The sequence below is a fragment of the Brassica oleracea genome, chromosome C6 (genome assembly GCF_000695525.1).
Source record: "Brassica oleracea var. oleracea cultivar TO1000 chromosome C6, BOL, whole genome shotgun sequence".
NCBI lineage: Eukaryota > Viridiplantae > Streptophyta > Magnoliopsida > Brassicales > Brassicaceae > Brassica > Brassica oleracea.
The window spans coordinates 8070377-8077649 of NC_027753.1; the positions used below are offsets into that span (position 1 = coordinate 8070377).

Sequence of the window (7273 nt, forward strand, 5' to 3'; positions counted from 1 at the left end):
GTTCTATTTACTCAAGTCAGTGGTTTGCGTGTTTAGCATCCCATACCTCACGGAGTAACTCCCATGTTACTCACCCCTCCTATTCCTTCCCCTTTCAGATGAGACTGGCGAGTAGGAGTGATTGCTATCGAGCTGGTGCTTTGGGAATTTTATTTCTTTCTTTTTCATACTTGCGGATTTTATGCTTTTATCGATATTTTTGGGATTTATTATGTTATTTGGAGTTATGGCTATTTATTAGATTTACGACTTTGGAGTTGACTTTTGAGAAGTAATAAATGGAAATTTCAGACGTTTTATTTATTTAAGTTATTTCGAAAAATACGGGTGTTACAACTCATTTGAAATGGATAGGTATATCTTCATCAACATGCATTATATGGTTTTGAACTCAAGTAATAGTGTACTGATAACAGTAACATATTAGGTTACACATTATCATAAATTAAGTTTCTCTTGTTAAAAATAATTTGTTTAATTATTAAGGGTCTGAAAAAATGAAATTTGGTGAGTAAACAAATATAATATTACTCAGTTATTTTGGGTTTTTGTTGGCTGCTACTTAAAAAGAATTTGATTTTGACAGAAAATAAAAGGAAAAGATCTTAAAACCTTATCAATGTTCAATTTAATGCTAGTTTTTAATATAAAAAATAAGTTTATTTGTTTCTTTTTTGGTTCGAGTTCTATTAGGTGGGGTATTAGATTTAGAACTTTGAGAGAATTAGAAGGAATTATAGTTTCCATTAAGTTCTACTGTTATTTAATTATTGATTTAATCAATTCTTTTAAATTCTTGTGTTATTGGATTAAGCATTTGTAATCATTCTTTTATTTACTTTAAATTATGTTGCTATTCAATATTTGATAGATTTTGTAGTAATGTTATTTGATAAGAATTTAATGGAATATGTCCTATAGAAATGAAAAGAGCTAATTATTTGCCTCTAAGGAGAGATTTGTTATGCTCATGGGAATCTGCATTTCACGAACTCATGTCCTATCATTTTTCACTCTGCATTTCATGAACTCACGTAAAAACAAAAGAATTGAAATAACATAATTTTTTCAATGGTATTTTTTTGAAAAAGGACTAATCTTTTTTTCTGATATTTTCATAAAATCCCTAGAAAATAACATTTATTATAAAGTACTAGTTACAAAACTTCAAACTGGTGTTGACAATATATTCTAATCAAATAATCTAATATAAAATCCCAACAAAATAGTACTTACCATTTTTTTTTAAAATGTTCCTTTATTAGATCTATCTCTCATATAAATCCTACTCAACCATATAGCATCTAATCCCTATAAAATAGTTCTTATATTTTTCTGAAGAAACAAAACATAGATCAGTTGTCCAAGTAGTACTAATTATTATTTTTCTTTCAGTTTTAAGATTAAATAATTTTAATTAACTTTTTAAATATACAAAGATTCAAAAATTTCATAGAATTTAGAGGAATTCACATCCTATAAAATTTATGTATCTAATCTATTAAAATAGAGTTATGTTTTTTATCTACCATAAACAAGTTTAAGTAAGACCATTTATTTAATAGCCTAACAAATATAAAATTGATAGTATCTATATAAATTAATCTATTCTACACTAAATCTTCCATAACAACCAACCTTTTATAATCATCTAACCATCCCACGATTACTTCAAAAAATACAGCAGTGTTCATAATATGTTTAAACTATATTTTTAATAAACACTACATACTTGCCAACCATTTATACATTTTACATTCATATACAAGTTTCTCATCAACAAAACTAATAAGACTACAATTTAATATCTGTAGGCAAGTTCTTCATCAACAATTTTACCCAAAAATCATCATTTTCTTAAGAGTCAAATGTATAAGACTCTTGACTTGCATAAAACACATGTTTATTCTTAGTATTACCTCTTCTTTATCTCAACTGATCACTTTTCCAAAATTATTTTTTCTTGGCTCAGTTGCTGTCTCAGTGCTTATTCACTATGACATATTACTTATAATTTCAAATTTATATTAGTTTGTGTCTATATGTTTGAATTTATCTAACCATCTATATTGAACATATTATAACATTGACTCATGACTACAGAGAACCATTATACCACTTTTCTCCCAGTTTCATTTTCTAGCTTTTCACCAGGTGAAAGAGACGGTTTCTTTTGGTTTTTTAACATCGGTTACATGATTTGATATACTCTCGATCAATCCGGTTCTCCTAATAAACAGTGAACCACGGTTAGATACAAATAAAACTCGGAAAACATGATTTGTAAATCTCTTCGAACAATATTTTCCAATAATATTCTCTTAAATATATAAAACCCAACTTCCTCTATTGTAGCAAGATAATATCGGATGTAAAAAAGGCAAGATAATATCGAATTTTAAATCAATCAAGATAATAACAAAAATATTATGCTATATCTTTTAAATCTTAACAAAATAATATACATAAAATATTAAGTTAGATACAAAATCACACAAAATATGATGCATCTTCTTAAACAAGATTATGGAATATCCTAAAACTTTTGAAATACAACCCACAAACGTCTCAAGCCTACACACTATATATACACATAGTTATAACACCATCGTATTATTCAAACCTTTACTCTTCAATGTTTATATTATGCCTCCTAAAGGTACAAACTTAGTGAAAGATATCAGACCCTGGAAAACAGAATGACAATTCATGCCAAAGCAATTCATTCATGGAGGCAACAAACAAAGTTTGGTGAGGAATCCTTAGAAATGATACTCTCCGATAAAACTGTGAATGTCCAAACATAAATTATTATATATTATGTATAATTATAATTTTTATTAAAATTTATGTTTAAAAAAAATAACAATAATATCCACACAGGCGTGCGGATCAAAATCTAATATTCCTTTAAAATCCATCATAAAAATAATTGGATAAATGCATTAAAATCTCATCAAATCTTTTAAAATACTACAAAAGTTCTTACTTATGAATTCTTTCAAATTCAATTACATTCATGGATTCAATACCATCTCTAAAAATTATTACAAAATATTGTAGCATTCCCTTTAATAAACTATGAACCAAGCCTATCTGAATCTACAATTCTGGTTAACCTACCAGTAGATTATCGATCCGGAATCCAACATACATACCGGTTGGGGTTCTTTTCAAAATAACATAATGCCAAGACTGTTAGAATATATGATTACATATCTAATCATATCTAATCATATATTCTAACATTTACCACGCCGGCAACAAACAATTTATCTCTTCGAATCGTGTTGACGCTAGCTTTCCTCCGTATGGATTTACTGTAGGACAGGCTACGGGACGATAGTCCGATGGTCTTATCATTCCCGACTATCTAGGTACTTATTATATATTTTTTAATTACATTTCTGAAATATGAATATAAAAACATGTGTTTGAATATAATATGACTATTAAGGTTTATACTCGTTTGGGATATAATCTGATATTTGTCATATGTTCTGATCAGCTAGTTTCATGGGTATTACACAAATCCCTCCGGTTCTCTCACGGAGCTAACTTTGCCATCGCGGTTGCCACCGTTCTCGGCTCCCCTCCGGAGACGGTCAGCTTTTTTCCTTTATCTTTAACGTCAAATCGTGTTTTTGTTTCGAACCTCTAATAATACGAAAGGTTATTTATTAAGTCGGAATTTCTAAAAGCTGACTCTTAATTTTTGTTCTTTTGCTTGTGTTAAAGTCCTAATACTTTTTGGTAGAGAAGTTTATTTTTGAAATTAGAATTTTAAAAGTTAACTCTAGTTCTGGAAGAGATTATGGGCTTGAAAGCCGGGAATTTCCACAGGAAAAAAATATATTCAAATTCTTGTTCTTACATTGAAATCAAGTTTGTATCCAAATTTGGAATTGAGTTTTTAAAATCTCTATTGCAGTTATATATTTCAGTTGGAAACAATCTGATACTTGTGATGAAGTGTAGAGACTGAATTAATGTGAGCTCTAATAGAAAGAGATGTATATATAAGTATGGTAGCCTTGTGATGAAGTGTAGAGATCTTTATATGATTTTTTGCCTTTTTGTTTGTACAGTTGACTCTGTCACAACAAGTGATCAAGCTCTCTGTAAACAAGAACAAATGGACAATTCAAGCACGTTCTGAAGCTATCTACTTGTTCTACATCGGCTCTGATGATTACTTGAACTATGCCAAGAAAAATCCGAATCCCTCAGCTGATCAGAAAGAAGCTTTTGTGGATCGAGTCATTACTTCAATAGAAGCAGAACTAAAGGTTAAAAAAAAGAAGAATCAAGAAGCAACAAATCTTTAATTATTTTTCGGTTTGTTCAATCATGTACCGACATTTTAGGTGATTTACGGGTCTGGAGGTTGAAAATTCGCGTTACAGAACTTAGCACCATTGGGTTGCTTACCCGCCGTGAAACAAGCAAGGGGAAATGTTCAGGAATGTGTGAGATTGCCTTCAGAAATGGCGGCTTTGCATAACAAGAAGCTGTTGCAGCTCTTGGTTGAACTTTCACGACAGCTCAATGGTTTCCAGTACTCGTTTTACGACTTCTTTAGCTCCATCCAGAACAGAGTTATCAAGTCCAAGACTTACAGTAAGTCATTGCCATCATAATTCAAACCATATTCTGATCTTTAACAGAAAAAAAGAGTTGTGACATTTATCATTTTTGATTAAGCATTTGAGACGGGAATAGCTGCATGTTGTGGGACTGGCTCTGTCAATGGAAGCAGTTGCTCGACTAACAATGTATGCGCTCACCCTGAAGATTATCTCTTCTTCGACGGCTAGCATTTGACGCAAGAAGGGAACCTTCAGACTGGACATTTGATGTGGGGATCAGATCCGGTAGTGATTGGACCTAACAATCTCAGGGAGCTTCTTTTCCTTCCTCTTGAGAGTATGGCTGCCACTCGGCCGAGGCAGATCAAGATTGAGAGTATTTACGATATCAAGAAGATGGAATCGGAGATGGAGACTCAATGGCTTTATCAAGTTGATAAAGCTAGCTCATTTCTGATCTAATATTGTATTGCAATATGTGATTAAAGCCAAAGAGAGTTAATGAAGTTACTGTAATAAAGAATAAGACAAGAAAACTAAGGTATTTTTTTTTGTAATAAAACATTCGGCCTTTGGTCCAAGATAACCCCATGTTGTATCCATCTAGTTCTCCTCTTCAAGCAGTATATTTTTTTTTTTGGTGTAATCTTCAAGCAGTACTAAATTTCAACTTTCGTTTTTCTTCATTTCCTTTAGCTTATTAATCTGAAATATCATGTGGGTTTCTCTGCAATCTCAATCCAACATTATACACCATCGAGAGAGAGGCAGGTTAACTGACGTATATCATTAGCAGTCTAGAATCTCCCATCATATATTCTGACATTTATAATTATTATGTTTTGCTGACAAACTAAAGAGTTAGGTGAAATATTCATTGTCTACATATAGGTCGTTATAGCAACCTGAATATATATGGATCTAGTGAAAAAATGTTAAGACGTTACATTGCGGGGAATTAATTGACTCTAAAAATTTGGAGATAATTTCATTTATTAGATGGTTTGGTTATTCTGTGGTAAAAAAAAAATATGTGGACGTAGACCTTGTGGACAAGCAATGTAAAACAACATCTAGTTATTTGTAGATAATTTCATTTATTAGATGACTACAAGAAAACAAGACCTTAACGATTACAATATTAGTAGCTTATTGGTCGTAATATAGGCTTTACGACTAAAAAGCTTCGAAAAACGATTGGTCGTTAGAAGCTAGTCGTAAATAATTATTCGAGGCACATTGGTCGTAAAGTTACGACTAAAGACTTTAGTCGTAAATCAAACGTAAATGTACGACTAAGTAAATTGGTCGTAAGTTCAACGTAAAAGTATTAGTCGTACATGTGACGCACATATTCGTCTCGCAAATTAGATGTACATAGGTCGTAAACTTACGACCAATTTGCTTCTATGTCGATGTTTATTTGTCGTAATATAACGACTACTTTACGCCGACGTTAGATGTTCATTGTTCGTAAATTAACCCTTTTATTTATTTATTTTAGAATTTTGTATTTGATTACGAATTTAATCTATTAATTAAAATCAAATATTTAAATTTATTTTGATTTTAATTTTTAAAATTTGATAAAATTAAAAGAAAATATCTAAAATTCAGAAACATAATAGTATCCATAATATAAAACATTTATAATACTAATTAACTAAAACCGAAAAAACTAAGTGTCAAGGTTTATTTCGTCTAAGAGGCCGGAGCTATGCTCATGCGCACGTCGCTCTAAATCTGTCTGCTCTGCCGGAGTGGGCTCGGGGACAAAGCTCGGACGTAGAGACTGCCACCTAGAGGGAAGAGCCGGGTTGATGTTTGGGGTTGTCTCTATCATCAAATCGAACATATTTGCCATAAATGCAAATTTGTCCCTGTGGTCAGCTATGACTTCTTTGGCCGCAGTCAAATCCCTACGGAGAGAAGATTCTTCTTCCATTCTTGCAGCGTGTTCAGCTCTAGCCCTCGGGACATCGTTGACAGACCCGATCTAGACTCGATCCCGATAATACGTCCCTTTTTCTTCGGGGCAACCTTCAATTAATAAATAGATATTTAATTAGTACATATGTAAAAACTAACTTAAAGAATAAAAAATGTAAATAAACATATATATTTAAGAGATCAAATTTTTAACCTGCTAAAAAATTTTGTCTTGTTCGGCGGTGGACAACTGGACCGGTACACCTTCCGGATTTTGTTGCGACAACTGAGTCTGGACCTCCTGGATGCGAGCCTCAACAGTGTTGTAGATCCTCTCTGCTCGAGGATACGAGAAGGTGCCATCAGAATGCTGGTGTGTCGTCTTGTAAATTCGGGCCAGAGATGGTGGTGCTCCTTCTTGGCAGCCTGTATAAAAAAAATTAAATTAAACTCATGCATTAAATAAATAGTCAATTAATATATATTTGATAAAAATTAAGAAAGATCGAAGACTTACAATTTGTAGTGCCCTCCCAGCGTGTGGAATCTGTCCGGAAGTATGAGGTACTGGCAGGTTACCATCATCATCGCGGGTCAACCGAGCCGTAGAGCAAGTGAGAGACCTCTGAACTGACTTCGGCAAATTCCAATAAGCCTTCAAGCCCTTCCAAACGTCATTGCTGAGGTATGCTTCTTTTGCGTCGTCCCCCAAAACCCTCCACTTCTCCTTCCAATCACCAACAATGTTCTTTAGG

The 7273-nt window shown here is 32.4% G+C and overlaps 1 pseudogene; it reads left to right on the forward strand.

Annotated features, from left to right (window-relative positions):
• The window catches only part of LOC106297375, a 10109-nt pseudogene extending 4861 nt beyond the window's left edge, over positions 1-5248 (forward strand).
• Positions 5249-7273: the final 2025 nt, after the last annotated feature.